The sequence below is a fragment of the Ictidomys tridecemlineatus genome, chromosome 7 (genome assembly GCF_052094955.1).
Source record: "Ictidomys tridecemlineatus isolate mIctTri1 chromosome 7, mIctTri1.hap1, whole genome shotgun sequence".
NCBI lineage: Eukaryota > Metazoa > Chordata > Mammalia > Rodentia > Sciuridae > Ictidomys > Ictidomys tridecemlineatus.
Window position 1 is genome coordinate 102,617,458 of NC_135483.1, and position 22,477 is coordinate 102,639,934.

The 22,477-nt window shown below is 37.4% G+C and overlaps 1 pseudogene; it reads left to right on the forward strand.

Annotated features, from left to right (window-relative positions):
• The first annotated feature begins 2,245 nt into the window (after positions 1-2,245).
• LOC144365317 (adiponectin receptor protein 1 pseudogene) lies at positions 2,246-3,409 on the forward strand (annotated as a pseudogene).
• The last annotated feature ends 19,068 nt before the right edge of the window (positions 3,410-22,477 follow it).

Consider the following 22,477-nt stretch of genomic DNA (forward strand, 5'->3'; position numbering starts at 1 on the left):
ATTTTTTTCTAGCCTAAAATGTGAGGGTAATTTCTGGGATGTAACAGATAAATTTTACAGCTACAGAAATCCAGAGTTTAAGGAAAGATAACAATATATATTGGAATAAAAAAGCTATAGTTCTAGCTGGGCACAGTGGTGCATGCCTATAATCGCAGTGGCTCAGGAGGCTGAGACAGGAGGATCGTGAATTCAAAGCCAGCCTCAGCAAGAGCAAGGAGCTATGCAACTCAGAGAGACCCCGTCTCTAAATAAAATACAAAATAGGGCTGAAGATGTGACTCTGTGGTTGATTGCCCCTGAGTTCAATTCTCAGTATCCCACACCACCACACTTAAAAAAAAAAAAAAGCCAGACTTCTAACCACAGTGTTTTAATAAATACAGAGTTCCCAATGTACCATGATTCAATGCATGGTTTTTCAAGTTTACAATAGTACCAAAGTGACCCACATTCAGTAATGACTGTAATTTGAATAATTTTTATTAGTGCCTTATGGTGACACAAAATAGTGGGGTTCATTTTGACATACTCATAAATGCATATAAAATAGTTTGCTCCATTTCAATGCTGAATACTTCCTTGTTTTCTCCCCTTCAAGCTCCCTTGGTCCCCTTTCTCTATTCCATTATTTATTTATTAATTTAAATGGGTGAATTAGAGTTAGATCTAAAATTGGAACCCAGGGTGGTAAAGTCATATATGCCAATAGAATAATTTTGTCAAATGCATTTCCCAGTTCTTCCCCTTTCTCTTTCCTCTTCACTTTCCATGGATCCCCTGCTTCTGCTTTATTGCTCTCCCTTCTTTGTTTTCAAGATTTCCCTATTTAATTCTTTCTTTTTTCTCTAGCTTCTGTATATGAAAGAAAATATTTGACCCTTGACTTTTTAAGTCTGGCTTATTTTATTTAGCATGATGTCCTCCAGTTCCACTCATGTCACAGCCAATGAGATACTTTCATTCTTCTTTATATCTGAGAAGAACTCCATTGTGTATATTATCACAATAATCACATTATGGGACCAGCCTAAGTACACATATGTCTACAGATGGATAAGGATAAATAAATTGAAAATGCAATTCAAATTTAAATTTTTTATCTTTCCCAAGGCTATTTATATTTGATCTTATGGTCTCACAAGACCGCAGGGCAGTGGAAGAGAGCCACAGGTCCCTGGTAGCCAAGCCATCATAATAGGAAAGAACTGGTACTTGCAGTGTGATGTGCTGTTGAACTATGATGTTTACTCAGTTAAATGCACTGAGTGAATTTTTTGGTTCACATATTTTTTGCTGTCTGATGGGCTTATTGGGAATGTAATCGCAATGAAAGTTATAAATTGAGGCAGATCAGTAGATACTTAGAAAACCAAGAATTTCTGAGACAGCAAATTTGCCCTGGAAATGGTGGAGAAGAAGATATATTGTTTGACAATGGTGGATCTTCTGTTCATTTTCTTCCCTTATCTTAATTCACTATTGTGATAAATGGTAGTTGAGTTAATTTTGACACAATCATAGATGCATGAAATTTGATTTACACCATTTCAGTTCCCCCCATGACGGCTCTTTCTTTCTCCACCTCCCTCCCCATATACTTCTTCTTCTATTTTCTTGAACATTTTTTAACTTATTTATTCATTTATTTTTTATTGGTGCTTAATAGATATACATAAAGGTAAAATTCACAGTGATATATTTATACATGCACTTAGCATGATTTTGTGATATTCATTCCCATTTACTCCCCCTTCCCGTCCCCCTCAATCCCCTTCATCTACTCCATTTATCCTCCCCATGTCTTTTTGATATGCAATATCCCCCTTTCCCTGAATTTTTTTTCCCTCTTGCTTCCATACATTAGAAAACACATTTGATTCTTGAGGCTGACTTATTTCATGTGGCAGGATGGTCTCTAGTTCCATTCATTCACTAGCAAATGCCATATTTCATTCTTCTTTAAAACTGATTAAAACTCTATGGCGGAGGTGACGCGGCTGCGGAGGTGACGCCGAGTGGTCGCGCGCCCCTTCCGGCGAAGGAAGGACACTGAAGATTGGGGCCCACTGGGCCGCAGGCCACTTCCAGGGCCAGGGGATGTAGCTGGGGGACGGCGGTGCCCAGCAAAGCCTGCCCACCCGGCCTGTTTGCCATCACAGGGAGGTCTATGCTCCCTGGGGCTGAGCGATCCCAACCTGTTCCAAAGCTGAAGCTGCAGGGTACTGAGGTGCCAGCGAGCCAGATGTCGTCCCATGAAGGACCAGTGGTGGCCCAGGGCAATGGGGCTCCTGCTAGTAACAAGCAAACGAACTCAGTAGAACTGGCTAAGCTGAGACTTGTGCCCAAAGAGAAGGGCAAGCGGGTAACTGCGAACCCAGACAAAGCTGAAGAGGGGCAAACGTGCCCACTGCCCAAGGAAGAAGAGGAGGAGGTACCCGTCCTGAAGCTCCCCCTGCAGGCTCACCATGCCATGGAGAAGATGGAGGAGTTCGTGCATAAGGTCTGGGAGGGACACTGGAGCGTCATCCCTTTTGAGATGCTCCCTTACTGGCTGAAGCACAATAACTATTTGCTACATGGCCACAGACCACCCATGCCCTCCTTTCGGGCTTGCTTTAAGAGCATCTTCCGCATCCACACAGAGACTGGCAACATCTGGACCCATCTGCTTGGTTTCGTGCTGTTTCTCTTTTTGGGAATCTTGACCATGCTTCGACCAAATATGTACTTCATGGTCCCTCTCCAGGAGAAAGTGGTTTTGGGCATCTTCTTTCTAAGTGTACTCGTGTGCCTCAGCTTCTCCTGGCTCTTCCACACTGTCTATTGTCATTCAGAGAAAGTCTCTCAGACCTTTTCCAAACTGGACTATTCAGGGATTTCTCTACTGATTATGGGGGGCTTTGTCCTCTGGCTCTATTACTCCTTCTATTGCGCCCCGCAGCCTCGGCTCATCTACCTCTCCATCATCTGTGTCCTGGGCATCTCTTCCATCTTCGTGGCACAGTGGGACCGGTTTGCCACTCCTGAGCACCGGCAAACAAGAGCAGCAGTGTTCCTGGGACTTGGCCTCAGTGGTGCTGTGCCCGCCATGCACTTGACTATGGCTGAGGGTTTTGTCAAGGCCATCACAGTGGGCCAGATGGGCTGGTTCTTTCTCACGGCTATAATGTACATCGCTGGAACCGGCTTTTACGCTGCTCGGATTCCTGAGCGCTTCTTTCCTGGGAAGTTTGACATATGGTTCCAGTCCCATCAGATTTTCCACAGCCTGGTAGTGGCAGCAACCTTTGTCCACTTCTATGGGGTCTCCAACCTTCAGGAATTCCGTTATGGCCTGCAAGGTGGCTGTACTGATGACTCCCTTCTCTGAGCCTTCCCACCTTGAGGTGGAGGAGGAACTTCCCAAGTGCTTCTAAAAATAACTTCTTTGCTGCAGCAAGAGGAAGAGTCTCTGAGTTGTCTGTTTGTAGAAGAAACCTCTTAGAGAATTCCGTACACTTTAAGCTTCCGCTCACTTTCACAGAAACAGGGCAATAAACTTTCCATTTTCCATTCCCCTAGCTGGGTAGGGTGGGGAGGGTCAACATAGTCATCTACTTTCTTGGCAGTCACCCTCCTCAACAAGACAAATACAGGTCCCTCACAGAGACAGCACTTTGAAGCTCATTTTGAGATTTTTACCCCCTCCTTCTACCATTTTAGGAAAAAATTATGGACTGGGACTCTTCAGACATTCTGTTTATTTCTGAAAGAAAATGTCCCTCCCTTACCCCTGTCCTTACTTTATAACCTGGCTTATAACAGGCCATTTATTTTCGTAGCACGTTCTTCAAAAACAATTATAACCTATCTTTCTAGGGCCTAGAACTGATTACATAGCAGGAAAAAAAGACACAATTTTTTACATAGCCTTTCTAATTATGGAAGTGTGTCCAGACTTTAAATAACTTGAGTTTTATTCTTTTTCTTGGTAGAGTAATGTAAATTAAACTGGGGAAAGATATTTAATATTTAATACTAAGCTTAAAGAGAAACTTGCTCTTATTGAAATGTATCTCAATGCAAAAACTATGATGAGAATAAAAGAAAGTACAGTGAAACAAAACAAAACAACATCAAAAAAAATCTCTATTGTGTATATTCACCACAGTTTCTTAACTCATTCACATATTGAAGGGCATTTGGTCTGGTTCCAAAATTTGGCTATTGAGAATTGTGTTGATATAAACATTGATGTGGTTATATCAGTATAGTATGATGATTTTAGTAAATTTGGAAAATACCAAGAAGTGGAATAGCTGGGTCATATGGTGATCCCATTCTTAGGTTTTAAGGAATCTTAAAATGCTGTCTAAATAGTTTGTATTAATTTGCAGTTCCACTAACAATGTGTAAGTCACCTTTTCCCTATATCTTCACCACCATTTATTATCATTTATTATTGTATTCTTGATAATTGCCATTCTGACTGAAATGTGATGAAATCTTAGTGCAGTTTTGATTTTCCTGATTGCTAGAGATGTTGAAAAAAATATATATATATTTTTGTTGTTGTTGTTGTTGACCATTGGTGGTTTGTCTTTTAAAAAATTCTATATGATCTTTTTTCCCTCATTTGTTGATTGTGTTCTTTGTTTTTTTTTTGTTTGTTTGTTTTGTTTTTCTTTATTTACTAATTGTTTGATTCTGGTGTTAAACTTTTTTGAGTTCTTTATATATTCTGGATATCAATGCCCTATCAAAGGAGTAGTGGTAAAGATTATCTCCCATTTCTCTTTATACTCTTAATCATTTCCTTTGCTATGTATAATCTGATGAGAGCCTACTTACTGATTTTTGGATTTATTTTTTTTTTAGCTTTAGGGTTCTTCTTAAGAAAGTTAATGCCTGAAAAAATATGACTGTTGGGCTTATGTTTTCTCTAGAATTTTCAGTTTCTAGTCTAGTTCCTAAGTCTTCAATCTATTTTAATTTGACTTTTGTACAGAGCAAAAGAAGTTTAGTTTAATTCTTCTACATTTGGATATCCAGTTTTCCCAGCACCATTTGTTAAAAAGGGTATTTCTTCACCAACATAGTTTTGGCACCTTTGTCAAGTATCAGATGGCTATACATATGTGAGTTTATCTCTGTGTCTTCTATTTTATTCCAGTTGTGTTCATGTCTATTTTGATGCCAATTAAATGCTGTGCTATTTTTCTTTAGTTCTGTAGTATAATTTCAGATGAGGTATTATGATGCATCCTACACCACTCAGGATTGTTTTAGCTATTCTGAGTCTCTTACTTATTTTTCGATATGAATTTTAGATTAAGGAGCTATAGGTGAAAGGCATTAAGAACATCTTTAGTGAGACAGTAGTATAAAAAATTTCCCATATTCAAAATGAGATATACATTCACATACAGGAGCCTTATATAACTGCAAATGTAGATTTTATTTTCTAATACTTACTTTGTGTCCTGTAATATGGTCTAGGTTCCATGAGCTGTTGAAAAGAAAGTAAATTCATCTGTTTTGGAGGACACACTCTGTAGACATCTTTAAGTCCATTTGATTTATTGTACTATTTGGGTCAAAATATCTTCACTGACTTTGTATTTGTGTGATCAGACTCCTGGTGACAAGTGTGTGTTGAAATTATCCAGTATTATTATTGTTTGTATCTGGTATTTAATGTTAAGAAAGATTATTTTGTTGTTTTTTATGTGTTTTTTTTTTTATGTAACTAGGTACATTGATTTTTGGAGCATATATATTTTTTTATTTCTAAAACTTCTTATTGGACTGTTACCTTTATCAGTATGTATTGGCCACCTTTGTTTCTTCTGATTAATTTTTGCTTGAAATTTGGTTTGTCAGGTTTGAGAATATCTACTCCTGCTTATTTTTGGACTCTATTTAAATGGAATTATTTTCCATCCTTTTACTTTTAGTATATGTATTGTCTATGGCATGAATATGTTGCAAACAGCATATAGTTGGATCTTATTTTTTAATCTATTCAGCCAATCTATGTCCTTTAATTATGGGGTCAAGACCATTTATTTTCAGTGTTACTATGGTTAGATTTTTTGTTGTTTCTTGCCATTTTGGTTCATTTACTATATTTAATCCTGTCTCTATTTTCATTTATTTGGTTACTCTTCTAATGATTTTCATCTATTTGGGAAATTTGGGGTTCATTTGGTGTTTCTGTATATGTGGTATATCTTTGAGTATTCTTTGTAGTATTGGCTTAGTGGTTGTGAATTATTTTAATTTATCATTATCATGGAAAGTTTTTTCCATCAATTTTGAAAGATTACTTTGCTGCATAAAGCAATCTTGGCTCGCAATTATTTTCTTTTAGAGCTTGGAATATCTTCTTCCAGGCCTTCCTTGATTTTTGAGTTTGAGTTGGAAAGTCACAAATGAGCCTTATTGGTTTGACTCTAAATTTGACATGAAATTTTTCTCTTGTAGTTTTTTTTTTAAATTTTGTCTATTTGGGGTTTTGTGTATTTGGGTTTCTGTATGTGAATGTCTATTTCATTTCTAATATGGGAAAATTTTTATGCTACTGTCTCATTGAAATGTTCTTAATGCCTTTCACCTATATCTCCATAACCTGTTTTATTACAAGACTCTCAAACTTGTTCTCTTAATGATATCCCAGAGTTCTTATATATTTGGATCATGAGATTTTAATTTTTCCTTTTATTGAATACTGAATATTCAAATTTACATATACTATCTTTAAGGCCTGAAATTTTTGCCTTCAAGGCCTGAATTTCATTTTTCCCCAACATAACCTGTTGGTGATACTTTCAAGTGAATTTATTTGTTCTTATTGTTACCAGGGATTGAAACCAGAGATGCTTACCTACTGAGCCACATCCCCCGACCTTTCTAAAATACTTTATTTAGAGATAATCTCTCCAAGTCGCTTAGGGTGTCGCTAAGTTGCTGAGGCTGGGTTTGAATTTGTGATCCTCTTGCTCCATCACCCAGACCTTGTGAGATTACAGGCATTTGGCCACTGTGCCTGGTATTCAGGTGAATTTTTAATTTGATTCACTATGTCTTTCATTTCTAGGATTTCTGATTAGCTTCTTTTCAATATCTCTATTTCTTCATTGAAATGATCTTTTCTCTCTCATAATTCTTTACTTAGTTCATTCCTTTGATCTTTCTTTAGTTCATTGAATATCTTAATACTCAATTTTTTGTAGTCTTTTTGTGAAATTTTTTCATCCACTTCCATATGGGATCCCTTGTTGGGGTATTTTGAATATTGTGGAGAGATTTGTTTGCCCATTTACTCCTATTTTCAGAGGTCTTAGACTTGTGATCAATTAACATGGATTTTCCTTCCTTATTTATATATGGAACATTTTGTAAGCAGCTATATTGTATGTTCTGGGATCTCTCTCTGGTTTTTAAAGTATAAACAGATATACAGGAGTGAGACACAAGGTCCCTCTCTGGTTTTTCCACTTGAGACCTGGTTGTTAGTTTGAGGTTTTTGTCTCCTCTGTTCTATGTGTTGAAATGTTGTTGAGGCTTGAGTAGAGCTTGATTATGTTTAGAGTGAGGTTTGTTGTTAATTGACTGAGTTGTGAGGATTGCTCAACAGCAGAATTTCTACTCTGAAATTCTGAACTTGAAGGTTTCTAATCACTTTCCATTCACTCTGAGAGGAAGAGGGGAGTCAGGGGTAGTGATATTGTTAGCAAAAGATGTATAGCCTGAAGATAAATGTCTGGTGTCTACTTTGGCATCTCTACCACTGATTGCCACCTGTATAGGAATGGTAAGGTTAGCATTTAGCATCGGCACCAGCAATAAACAACATGAACTGGATCAAATATTAAACTTCAGGTGTCTACTACATCACTCACTGTATTGATACTCACAACATTAATAGAATAGAAATGATATAAACTATGCCATTCTATCAGATAGTGTAATTACAGTTTTCAAGTAAAAAGAAAATTGAATATAAAGGCAAGAGAAATTTTGAAATATTTAAAAAGTGAACAGAGGAGAGGCAGGAAATATTAGCAGATTATAGCTATCCAAGAGGAGGAGTGAAAATAACTAAAAGTAATAAAATAATGAAGAGAGAACATGAAAATTTGACTATCACTTTGGGATCAGAGTGAAGAAGGGGAAATAAGAGGAACAAAAACTAAGGTACAAAGAAACAAATTTAAGATGAAAACAACTCAAATCCTATATATAATAGGCATTAAGTAATTTTATCCACATATAATTTTATTCCACATTAAGTCAAACGAAGGCTAAAGAACAAACACATGAGGAAGAAAGTAATTAAAATAGAAGTAAAATTGTGTGTGTGTGTGTGTGTGTGTGTGTGTGTGTGTGCAGTGAGAACACACCCACCCATACAGCCACTCCCTGACCCAAATTTGCAGAATGGAAAAAGTAAAATAAAATTAAATGACATAACATTTTAAAAACATTTATATTTAATTTTTTTACTTTAAAATAAAAAAGAGTCAAAGGATAGTATTAAAAAAGATAGAAAAAAATATAAAAGTTCTTAATGAGAAATAAAGGGCTTGTTTCTCCTGTGGTAGACAAAACTGTTGACAGGATGAGTTTTTATTGTTTTTATTTATTTTGGAGCTCTGTAGCCCTTAGGCCAAGTGCTGGGGGTTGTTCAGTCCAACCTCTTTGTGATCCTCACCAAGCTGCCAGCACTATGACTGGGAGACACAGTGGGTTGTAGTAGCTCTCAGCTTCCTGACTCCCAGTATAGGATGGGATAGACTGGGGAGACTGACAAGTTGTGTACTCCTGTAGCAGGTCTGGTGCAAAGTTCAGAATTAAAAGTTCCAGTAGTTGGGATTTAGTTTTGAATGAACATTGGAACTCTGCAAATGAGTATTTGAGATTTGATCCATAACCCCTTGTTGCTGGGAGATGCTGTTCTCTGCTGAATGTCTGGATCTAGGGACCATTCCATAAATTCCACTTTTAGGGTGTTAATTTTAATCCTCTGCAGGTTTCGCATTCAATGATATGGATGTAAGTTACCCAGATTCAGCTCTGGAGTGCAGACACTCCTGTCTGGCCATTCTTAGTGTCTTCCCAATAGCCCTTGTGGAGCTCCAGTGACAAAGGAGCTTGTTGGTATCTCAAGTTTGGATGTCCCAGGAGAAATTCTCTTGTGCCTGTTTCAGTTACTCTGGTCCAGATGCACTCTTGGACCCACATTAGATAACTGTTTGGTCAGGCTGGGGACTTCCTCCACGAGTTTGCAAATATCTGCCTCTGTTTACTGCCAAACTGTGCTTATAAATGACTCCACCATGGTGGTGACTCTGCTTCCAGATAGGACTCTCCTCCTTGTTTGGATGCTTTTCATTCCATAACTTCCTCACAGACTCAGTCATGGTTATTCCTTTTTCTTGATTACATATCTTCCCCTGAATCCCATACCATACTTTCTGATATTTCAAAGTAGAGCTGTATCTGCATTTCTCTTGAGAAACATTGCTAAATATTGAAATTGCCTTTTAAAATTGTACAGCTCTTTGCTTCCTGTAGTATATGAATGACTAAATGTGTTTTGTTATTTGAAAAATAAATTTAGTTAAGTTGATTCATATATGATTTATATAAAAAAAAAGTGTGTTCAGAATGCCAAATAAGTAGTGCTTGTCTCACACTGAGGAAAACTTCTTAAAACCACTTCTGATTCAACTCCATCCATATAGGCCAATCTTCACGGAAGAGGCTCTGATTTCTACAGATTTAATTCAGGGTCTGTAATTGCTTCCCAATCTAACTTTTCATGGTGAGAACATACTGTAAGTGTAAGAGAAATCTAAAGCTGAAGTTATCCAGATACGTTCCAGGAAAAGGAGGGAATCCCACATCTGATAGTTCATCACTGATGGTGTATGGACTATAGGCATGTTGAAGTCATGTGACTGGTGCTCAGTTACCTACATCACACTTCCATGAGAATCCAAGTTCTGGGCACAAAGAGTATAGGTGATGATTTTTTAAAAACTGTGCTTTTAAAATCATTCCCACTTCTATACCACTGTAGTATTTATTGCCTAAATTCTAAATCAGTCACTGACCATATAGTGAATGGCAAGAATCTGTGCACGTTTCTCATCAATTAAATATAACTCTGGAAGGCAAGGCACATCTTAGATTTTGTTTCCTTACCCATGGGACACAGCTCCGTGCCTGGCATATGTCTTCAGGGAGCAAGTAAAGCAAAGATAAATGCTTTTGCTAAAATATACTATTTTTCCTAAATATTTTATTTGGTTTTCCACTTATCCCAGTGACAATTTCCAAATTCCACAATCTCTGCTACAATTGCATATCCACCAAGAAAGCCAACCAATCAGTGAATGCTACTTTTATTGTGAATCAACCAACAGATGATACATTGTCAACTTTTTATCAATGTGACCAAAATACCTGACAATAACAAAGAGTGAGATATATACTTTGGTTCACAACTTCACATGCTGTGATGCCGGGTTGTCTGGCTCCATTGTTTTGGGGCTAAGGTGAGGCAGAACAATATGGCAGATAGTCCCAGCAGAAGAAAGTCACTCATGTCACGGCAGCCAGGAAGCAGAGAGAGAGAGAAGCTGAAGAAGGAACTAGGAATAAGATATTGTATCCAAGGACATTCTCCCATTAACCTAATTTAAGCTCTAATTATGGCCCAACTGCACAGTTTCCACCACCTCCCAATAGTTCATTCAAATTATTAATCTATTAATTAGACTAATCTACTGATAATGCTAGATCATTCATGATTCAATTACTTTCTCAAAGTCCCATCTCAGGATATTGCTGCATTGGGAACCAAGTTCCATGAGGTTTTGGGGTTCACTCCAAATTCAATCCATAGCAAGCTGGAATATTTTATAGTTGGAAAGACAAACATAAATTATCTCTGTGTTAGAAAAGATTGCACTTTCTTCTTTTTTATTGATTACTATTGTGGGGGTAGGGCCATGTTTGTGGAGGAGAAATGGAATAATGGATTTCCAAAGGGGATAATTGAAGATATTTTGGTTAGAGGAGAGATTACTTGGAAGGTTTGATGGAGGAATGGTACCAATGAGTTTTACAAAACTGGAGAGTAGAATGCCTGTTTTCTCTCCTATGAAACCCAACTGAAGCTGGTATAAGCCAAAGACATTGTCATTATCTTCTGTTTCTTGATAGGCAGAATATAGCAGTGATGTAATTTAGAAATGGGGCCCAGAGAAGATAGCATCCTCTGCACCTGGACATGGAGTCATCCTTCTCTAGGGCACAACAACACAGCAGTAAAAATAGGAACAGGAGATTTGCTAGATAACTCCCAGTCTCTGCAACAACACAAAATTGTGTTTTTATGATTAAACAACTTAACTTCAATCTTTAATGATGAGACACATGAAATGTGTATTTTAAATATGACTACCATAGGAATGAACAAAACTTAAATTTCCGTATATAGTGTATTCTAAGCAATGCAGAATTAGTAACTACTTTATTTATATCATAAAATGTTTAATTTACATTAATTAGTTTATTTATTTTTGCAGTGTTGGGGCTCAAACTCAGGGCCTTGTGAGTGCTAGACAAGTACTTTACCATTCAGTTGTATCTCTGGACCCTTCAAAATATGGTTGATTAGAGAAACAAAGGATTAATATGGCTGATACTCATTCAAATCAACTGCAAGTTATTTTGTAGGCAGAAAACATATCTTCTGATATTTTTGTCTTCATTTACCTTTTCTTCCTGGTACCTACCAGTCTAATGGCCCTACCTGGTCAACTCTCTGCAATTGTGACTTATTGGCTATGAGCTTTTCTTTGCATAACTCTCAGGCTGAGGCAAGTTTTTGGGGACACAGAAATAACTATTGAAAGTCACTGACCTCAAAGAAGTAGCAAAGACAGTTAAATAAACAAGTGGTTAAAATTCCATGTGGTAAGGTTTAGGTATAGGATATTGGGGACGGGGGCAGTTAGAAATACCTAGCCCATGTTTGAGTTACATAGAAAAATTTTAAATGGGTAAAATATTTTTATAGATACTCAGCAGGCAATTACCTCAGCAAACATAGATCTGCAAAGACCCCTTTCCTCAGGGAGGTTTTCTTACAAGATGATGATTATGTTTACATGCTTTCTCTTTCCTTCTTTCTCCGTGAACAAACACTATGTCCCCAATCTCCACATTAGCTTCTATGGAATTTATTGCCGTAAATTTGGCAAAATAATTTACAGATAAAATGTTTTCAAGAGCTTAATTGGAAATATCGTCCCTTCCGCCTTTATTACATAGAATATGGGGACATTATTCAGGGTTCTTTCAAGGAAAAAATATTTCTAAATCAAATTACATTTAATGTAGTGAGGTTTTTGCACATGAACAAATATCCCAATTGAGATGTATAAAACCAATTAACTCCCTATTTATCTCTGCTTTGCAACTGAGTACTGAGTTTTCATGATGAGTCTGAGTGTGGTGGTGTGTGTGATGGGGGTTGCTCAATGAGCAAGGACATGTTTGAGAGCTCCAGCCCCATATCCATTCAGATCATTGTTCCAGATGTTCCTGGTTGTGAAACACATATGCATAAAAATATAGTGTTTCATCAGAAGTGATTTCTAAGAACATGTTGTGTACTTTAAGTTCCTTTAATGACAGTGCCACTAATCAAACAGCAACAGGACACAGTGGTAAAGTCTGTGCCTGGATTCAGTGTGCCTCTTCAGACTAGTGGTTCCTGGCAATGGGACTTCTCACAGATTCCTGGTTTTTCTCTAACAGCGTGTCCTTCTGTGTAAAATGCTGAGTATATTAGTACTTCTTGCATGGGGGACAAAAGAGATTGAATGATGTATGGTCAGTGCAAAGAGGAAGTATGGAAATCATGCTGTGCAGTACACTTGAAGTTGTTAGTTCTGTGAACTCTGACTGCAAATAGCTTTAAATGAAGATAACTGCATATTTAAAAGAGTAGTGTCAATTTATTGAGTTAATTCAAACAAAGAGTACAGAGAAATTCCTATTATATCAGTCACTGGATAGATGTTTTTAACATAAAACACATGCTAAACTATGCCATTTATTACCTTTCTTGAATTACTTGCATGTATTGTACATTTGTATGATCTTCCTTTAATTTTATCTTCCTAGAGACCTTGTAAACTATTATTGTTCTTTTTACAGATATCAAAACTGAGCCTCAAGCTGAGTGAAGTTCAGCTATGTATGCAACATCACTCAGTAAGTGTGAAACAGGATTCATCAAGAGTGGAGCTGATATGAAGGTGGTGTTAATTTTAAATGTTAACTTGAATAATTCTAGAAAATCCTGTTTTCAGTGAAAAGAGAAATTAAATCTTAACCATTTCTGGGAAACTATTTCTTTAAGTTAAATAAATCAAATCAAGCACAGCTTTCACTCAAACATGACACAGCTAACAAAAATGATAGGTAAATGAGCCAGCATTGACCAAGTCCTAAAACTTGGCAATCAATACTAGCAGGTGTGCCAGAGTCAACAGGAACACTAGGTTTCACTTATTCCTTAGCCAAAAGGAGGCAGAGAGTTGTTGGCCTGTGTGTTTTCAGAATAATTCACTTTCTTTAAGAATCCTGGGGCTCTTCCTACATTTTTGAATAATCCACATTAACTCTGAGATGCCTGCTTGCAAGTGTGAGAAAGTGTGTTTGGTTTTCCTGTGATGCTATTTGTGAAAAAAAAATACCTTGAGGCTAAACCTTAATGTCTGCATTTAGTGAAAAAATGAATAATAAGCAGGGAAGGAAAATGTTGAAAGGAACAACAACAAAAAAATCTGTGAACTACATGGCCTCAATAAAATTAAATGGAGCAAGTCTTTCTCAATTTAATAAAATTCATCATACAGAATTTGATACTTATTACATTGAAGAAGTAATATTAAAAAGATTAAAGCTATCAGGTATTGATCTCCTACTATGAGCAGGTTCCCTTTCATATGTCATCTACTTTCACAAATCACATGGGGCAGATAATTGTTTCATTTTGCAGATGACAAAGTAGAAAATTAGAGAACTCAAGTATTACTTGCCACACAGTAAGTAATAGCAACATCTACCATTTATTGAGCTCTCAGAACATGTTAGATACTGTTCTAAGTAGGCTCCGGGTATTTATTCATCATTAATTTATTTAATAAGTATGTTTGCAGGCCTGCTATGCACTTGGCATCCTTCTGTGCCCTGGCATTACAGCAGGATGCAAAAGAGGATGGCCTCCTAGAACTCACGTTCTAGCTGGGGAAACTCAGCAAACACATGGGTCCATCTTTTGGAATAATATTAAAATGCAAAATGCTATGTGGAGTACTACATCAGAGGAGGGCAACTGAGAAGGCTGCAGGGTTGACATTTAAAATAGCATCAAAGGGCTATCCCTGAATAAGAAAGGGAGAGAATGAGGTTGGTACTGAAGATGAAGTACTATCAGGTTCCACCTGTCCAAATCTAGTTGACACCTGTCAGTATGGAAGGGGCTAAAATGATGCCTGGAATCAAGAGCATGGAAGTGGTTTTCAGAGGGTGCCAGTGTGCCCCTCTTGGTATGAATACTAGGAGAATACAATTATGGAAACTATTTTAACCTGCTACAATTTACTTTGCTTTGAATTGGAGACAATGATACTTCATGCCTGCAATGGACTGGAATTTTTATGCCCTACCACAATTAATGTATTGAAATATGAATCATCATGAAGGAGATGGTGTTAAGAGGTTAAATCTTTGGGATTTATGAGTCCCACTCTCACCAATGGGATTAGTGTCCTACTTTTGAGGTCTGAGGAAGTCTCCTTGTCCCCTTTCACTAGGTGAAGACAGAGCAAGAGGTCAGCATCTTAGACCAGAAGGTAAGTAGGTCCTCACTAGGCACTAAATCCATCTTGGTCTTAAACTCCCCAACCTCTAGAATTGTAAGAAATAAATTTCTATGGTTCATGGACCACCCAATCTATGGGATATTGGCAAAGCAGCTGGAATGGATTTTGGCAAATCCTTATAAGGTGCTGGTAAGTTTAACAAGTTCTCTGATCTTACTTCCTACCACTCTCCTTTTCAGACTCTGCTCCATGCATGCTATGCTACCTTCTATGTGTCCATGAAAATATATCCAATTCTTATTATGGTATTCTGCTCTTTGATTTATATTTACCTGGATTATTCTTACTCCAGATTAGGAACATGAAGTCAAAATGCCCGGAAGTAAATAACTCCAAATAGAAAAAGAAGCACTGACGTTATAAGACACTAGTGGGAATCTGGAGAATATGAATAAGAACAGACCTTTTGAGAATAGGAGCTGGAATGGGATGTTGGATGTAAATTTGGATAGGTGAGAATTTAATGAAATGGGAACAATAGCCAATGCCTGCAGCTCTCACATCCAATGAAAGTCAGCTAGAAGCATACTCCATGCATTGTGGTAATGAGTCTTTAAAGCTGAGGTTTGCAGAAGGTTAACAGTAAATGCCACAGGAATGGCGGGACTTCTGAATCAGAGCATTGCAGTTAAGGTCCAAAAGGCTTCGGGAGGCAGAGGTAGAAATCTGAAAAGGTATCAATTATATAGAATCAAAGTAACTGTCACTTGATTTTGTTTTCTGTGTATGCAGACATGTCACCACTTTAGCAGATAAAAAGCTGTTTATACATAGGTGCAGGTTTTCCTCTGTAGGCAGGAGCTGAAAGTAGAAGATGCTGCCATAAACCAGAGTTCCCCAGTATCAATGCAGATTATATGCAGTTAGTACTAATGCAGATGATAGGATTCTGGAATGCAGGGGCCAGGTGATGGCATTTAACTGTGGAATGCAAGATGTAATTACTAAACATACAGAAAGGCTGGAATGACAATGAGATTAGCTTGTCCCCTGGGATCTGTGGTGAGAGCTAATAGATCTTGACATTAAATGAGACAACATAAGTCAATACCTGTTTGTGGTATTAGTTGACTTATATTACCCCAGAGAGAGAAAGAGAGAAATGAAGGAAGGAAGAAGGGAAAGATTGAATGAAATAAGAAGGAAGTAAAAAGGAAGAAGAAAAGAAGGAAGCATGGAATGAAAGAAGGGTGAATTGCTGCCCAGAAATCAGATGACAGTCCTGCTTAGCAAAACCATGGTCCTGCAATTTAAGACTGTTCATAGGCCCAGAACTGCTGGACTGAATAAGAGAGTATTCTGCAATACCAGAGAAAGTATATATGCTACACATCCTCTAGATCCTTCCCGAAAGAAACCTAGGGTAATGTATCTGACTAAAACTGCTTAGGAGAAAAATGGTACACTCAAACTTTTCCACAATTGTTGGCTTTGAATATGGGAACATCACTGATATCAGTGAAACAAACACCCATCAGAATCCTTCAGCAACTGAAGGCGATATAAAGACCAGTTATGACTGAAGCTCTAGGCCAAGTCATTTCCCCATAGATTCAATCCTCTGTGCACTGCCTTTTGATCATTTCTCTAGTGTCTGAGTGTATAATTGAAATAAATACTCTTAGCTGTTCATAGAAACCTCACTGGGTTTCATGATCTATGGAGTAAAAACCACATTGCTGTTAAAGATGAAGTCTGAAATTTCCACGGACACTGCCCTCTGCTTGCTGCAGAAACAGTAGATCAGAAATAATTATGCACCTTATAGGAAATGCAGAGATTAAGCCACCATTAAAGATTTAAAGCACTAAAGAATGCTACAGTGTTGCTTCCATTATCACCACATTCACTTAGTTTGCGTGACCTCTGAAAATAAAGATAGCTCTTGTTAAAGGTCAATGGACTACTGTAATTTTAGCCAGATTGCAGCTTAACTATACATTTGATGTGGTTGATGTGGTTCTACTGGAACAGATTAACACAGTCTTGATATTCAGTATGTGGCTAATAACTGGTGGATTCACTATTCTCAAAAAAATGTCAGTAGGGAGGAACAAAAGAAGTTTTAATTTATGTAAGAAGTAGAGCTATGATGTCTATGCAGAATGCTAGTTCTACTTTCTGTCCTAAGGAAATCCATCATTGCGATTGACTGAACGTTTGGATCCTTTCTCAATTCATATGTTTAAATGTAATCCCCATTATGAGAATATTGAAAAATGGAGACTTTGGATTCTGATCTCATAAATGAAATTTGTGCCCTTACAAAAGAGGTGACACAGACTCCTCTTTCCCTTCCACAATGTAAAGACTTGAACTTCCCATAACAGAAAAAAAAAATAATGAATGAATAACTGTTCTTTATAAAACAATCAATCTGTAATAGTTTTGTATAGTAGCCTGAAAAGTCCAAGATATTTGTTTTTGTAATCTCTGCAAATCTACAATATTGATGACAGAGTCTTAAAGCTGAATAATAGCTAATATACTGTGTCATGTCCCCAAAAGCCAGCATTCATAAAACAAGGTATGAAAGGAAGACACCTTTTACCATCATTCATAATAACATACCTGTGAAATATCCTCTCCTTTTCCCCACAAAGTCTATGATGTCCTGTTTCTTGGGCTGATGTGGAAGACACTGTAACTACGTAACAGAAAAGAAACATCCTACAGGACTTGAAGCTAAGAGTCTCATGATGACCACTCTCCATGTCATTGGTCCAGAAGATAAATGACAGATGACTTTTCTGGTACATGTTATTGACACTGTTTCATAATGTGGACAGAGGCATATGTATCTCATAATTGCAGAGATTCACCAGGGTGACTTCTAATTCTTCCATGCAGGTGGCAAGATTGAAGTAAAAGTTATGTCTGTAGTCTCAACAGTGTTTAGGCACTGATGATCAGGAAAGCCTGAGTCCTTCAATCAGAAAACTTAGTGAAGCTAAAGTGAGGGATGCTAGAATTTGGAGTGAAAACAAAAGTTGGTAAAAAACAATTATTTCTTCAGATCTGGACGCAGTAGTAGGGCTTATAACTTATTCCATTAATTATTTACATGAAGTTTCTGTAGAGATTGTGGCTTCCTATTACCTTGGACATTCTGGGAGAGGATGGACTTAATAGAACATAAAAATGGGACCAGACAGTACAGAGATCTTACTCCCCTTGGGCACCACTTCATATTATCTGAACTCAGCCTCTTATCTGACGGCAGCAGCTGTAGTGACTAGTTTGCATGAGCATTAATCAAATCATACTGATGTAACCTCATGTCTTGTACATTAGACCCTGTCCCATACATAGCTTACTTCCTATTCTGGGGTGTCTCTGACTCTGCAGCATTTTATGTCCACAGGAGCCTGCTGATCACTCATCATGTACATCCATAGGAAAAAAAAATGGAAGTTAGCAGTCATGTGTTCACCTCCTGAAACTGGGAGGAGTATTCAGTGGATTAATGTGTTTCCCTTAGTACCCTAGGCAGGTAGTGACTTATCAGAAATGTCTCTAGTGATGGATATTACAGGAATGAATTATGTGGAATTTTCTCCTTCTGTTTCACTCCCCCATCCCTCATGCCTGGTACCTGTAATGGTCTGAAAATAGGTCTTTTTTTTTTTTGGCTTTTTCTTTCTTTAATTTTTGACAGCATTAGGAATCAACCAATGGTCTCATGCTTTGTGCATATTAGGCAAGATTTTTGTCACTATTACAACCCCAGCCTGGAAATATACTGTCTGAACTATTTGAAATTATCTGATACACACAACCTTAAATTCAGGGTTGGAAGCAGGCAAAGGCAGCTAACACTGTCCTATATCTTCATTAACCAACATAGTCCAAATGACAATTCACTATGCTTTGGAAAAACCCTTAGTTCTGTTTATTCATGAACTTACAGAATTTGAAATCACAACCTACTCCACCTGAAGGCACTATAGTGTTTCCCTCTAGACCTAATGACAGTCAGAAAAAATAAATAAATTTTTTGTTTAAAGAAGATAGAGTAATGTGAAGGGCATCAGCTCTTGGGATCAGATGAATCCCAACTGTAGCCTTGTAGACTAGTGAGGTAAGGTCATTGGAGAAATCCCTTAACCTCTCAGACCTTCCCCTTCTCCTCACTAACTGGAAGACTTTGGATTGCTCTCTAAGATAACTTAAGAGACAAAGGTTTATGGAAAAAGAATTTTCAGCTTTAACACAGGCCTATCAAAAACTCAGGAGTGGGTACAAGATTAACAACAGAACATAATCAAGGTAAAGTTATTTTTCATGTACCTCCACATGAAGAAGAGGAAGAAGTGAGTAACATTTCCTAACACCCCTGGTGCCTCAAGGATGTGCGTCACTTGGCCCATGAGAGGGGTCCTGCATAGTTGTTCATGAGTCTGCAACCTGCTCAGAACACCACTCTGTGAAATCCTCTCAGTTTGCCTAAGCTATGCCCTAATAACCATGGAAACTTATACTCCAATAAAATAGAAGACATTAAAAACATCGACAAATTTCTTAAGTCATACAATTTGCCCAGATTGAATCAGGATGGTATACACAACTTAAATAAACCAATATCAAGTGGTGAAATAGAAGACACCATCAGAAGCTTACCAACCAAGAAAAGCCCAGGACTGGATGGATATACAGCCAAGTTCTACAAGACCTTTAAAGAAGAATTAATACGTATGCTCTTCAATTTATTTCAGGAAATAGAAAAACAGGAAGCACTTCCAAACTCATTCTATGAAGACTAATATTACCCTGATCCCAAAACGAGGTAAAGACATATCAAAAAAAGAAAAATTCAGACCAATATCTCTAATGAACATAGATGCAAAAATTCTCAATAAAATTCTGGCAAATCAAATACAAAAACTTATCAAAAAGATTGTGCACCACGATCAAGTGGGATTCATCCCAGGGATGCAAGGTTGGTTCAACATATGGAAATCAATAAAAGCAATTCATCACATCAATAGACTCAAAGAATCATATGATTATCTCAATATTTGCAGAAAAAGCATTTGACAAAATACAGCACCTTTACATGTTCAAAACACTAGAAAAACTTGGGATAATAGGAACCTATCTCAACATGGTAAAGGCTATCTACAGTAAACCTCAGACTAACATCATTCTAAATGGAGAAAAATTAAAGACATTCCCTCTAAAAACTGCAACAAGACAGGGATGCCTTCTGTCATCACTTCTATTCAACTTAGTTCTTGAAACATTGATAAGAGCAATTAGACAGATGAAAGAAATAAAAGGGATACACACAGGAAAAAAAGAACTTAAATTGGCACTATTTGCTGACTATATGATTGTATACCTAGAAGACCCAATAAGCTCCACCAGAAAACTTCTAGAACTAGTAAATGGATCCAGCAAAGTAGTAGGATATCAAATCAACACCCAGAAATCAAAGCCATTTCTGTATATCAGTGACAAATCCTCTGAGAAGGAAATGAGGAAAACGACCTTATTTACAATAACCTCAAAAAAATACATTTGGGAATCAACTTAATGAAAGAGGTGAAAGATCTATACAATGAAAACTTGCCGCAGTCTGGCTGCAGCAAAATAACCGGGGGTTGAGGAATAACTTGTGTACATTGATACAGCAGGAGTAGGAGCCATTTATTGTAGGACAACAGAGGTATTTATACATTTTACACAACTTATATTAATTAGCATAAACTAGATACAGCAGTCAACCAATAAGGAATCTCCACACTTAATGGCTCGATTTTGTTACTTCTCAAACCACTCCCTCTGGCATTTTGCCAGGCACCATCCAGACTTGTTTACAAACTCTAACATTCCCCTGGCCAAATGCCAGGTGTTATTTTGACTTGTTTACAGACTCTAACAAAAACTACAGAACCCTAAAGAAAGAAAGAAATCAAAGAAGACCTTAGATGGAAAGATCTACCTTGCTATTGGATAGGCAGACTTAATATTATCAAAATGACCATAATACCAAAAGCACTATGCAGATGTAATGCAATTCCAATCAAAATCCCAATTTTTCTACTTCCTAAATTTCCTCCAAATGAACATTGAAATTAATATATGTATATATATATGTGTGTGTGTGTGTGTGTGTGTGTGTGTGTGTTTGTTTGTTTGTGTGTGTGTGTGTGTGTGTGTGTGTGTGTATATAATTGTATTTTTCCTCTTTGAAAATACTGAAATAGTTTTAAGATCCAGAAGATACATGTCCAGGGATGAATTGTACCGTCTCATTTTGGAAAAACACTCAAATATCAGTTGATTATTTTTTCCTTTCTGTATTCTATTCACCTCCTTTTCTTCTTTATATTCTCCTGTCTCTTTTTTTCTTTTCCCTATATGCCTAGAATATGCAAATCTAATTCAACATTATATACACAATTTAGAATGGAGAAGAAGGAATATCTCTAATTCCACACTTCCATAAAAGAATTACTTATAAAAAAAATCAAGTTTTTCAGAACTCTGTAAAATACCCAAGGGCTTGCAACAATCTGATCCAAGAAAATAATATTGATCCTTGGTGAGAACAGTGAGCATTGTCTCATTTTAAAAAAAAAAAAATTTAAGAGAGAGAGAGAGTATTTTAATATTTATTTTTTAGTTTTCGGCAGACACAACATCTTTCTTTGTATGTGGTGCCAAGGATCAAACCCGGGCCGCATGCATGCCAGGCTAGTGCGCTATTGCTTGAGCCACATCCCCAGCCCTTGAGCGTTGTCTCTTGTTCCCTCCCTATCTGACTTCTCCAACACTGTTTTGAAATTAAGCAGCCCTGCAGTCACTGGAGGGAAAAGACAAGTTTTGAGGATTAAATTTATTTTCATTCTCTTAATATATAAGATACTTTCTAGAGTGTTTACTTTTTGTTGAATAGCAAAGAGCAAGGGTGTGATTTTGGCTCTAACATTCCAATAAGAGATTGGTTGGAGGACTACGAAATAGGGGTGGAGGGTATGGGAGATTAGTTCTATGCAGAAAACCATCTTTTCAGGAGACACCTCTGCTAAAAAGAGGTTGAAAGATGTTCTCAAACATTTGGAGACACATGCATGCATATTGGGGCATTGGAAATCTGCTGTAGTCTGGCTGCAGCAAAATAACGGGGGGGGGGGGGGGGGGTGACGAACAACTTGTGTACATTGATACAGCAGGAGTGGAAGCCGTTTATTGGAGGATAAGAGCAGTATTTATACATTCCACACAGCTTATCTAATTAACATTAACAAGATGCATCAGTCAACCGATAAGAAATCTCCACACTTAATGGCTCGGTGGCGTTACTTCACAAAACACTCCCTCTGGCATTTTGCCAGATGCCATCTAGACTTGTTTACGAACTCTAACATTTCTCTGGCAAAATGCCAGGGGCCATCCTGACTTGTTTACAGACTCCAACAGAAATCATAGAAAACTTTCTAAAGAAGTGAAGAATCTAAGCAGGATGGGAATCTTTCCTGGGTGCATGAACAGGAGAAGATGTTGAAGAGTGAAATAAG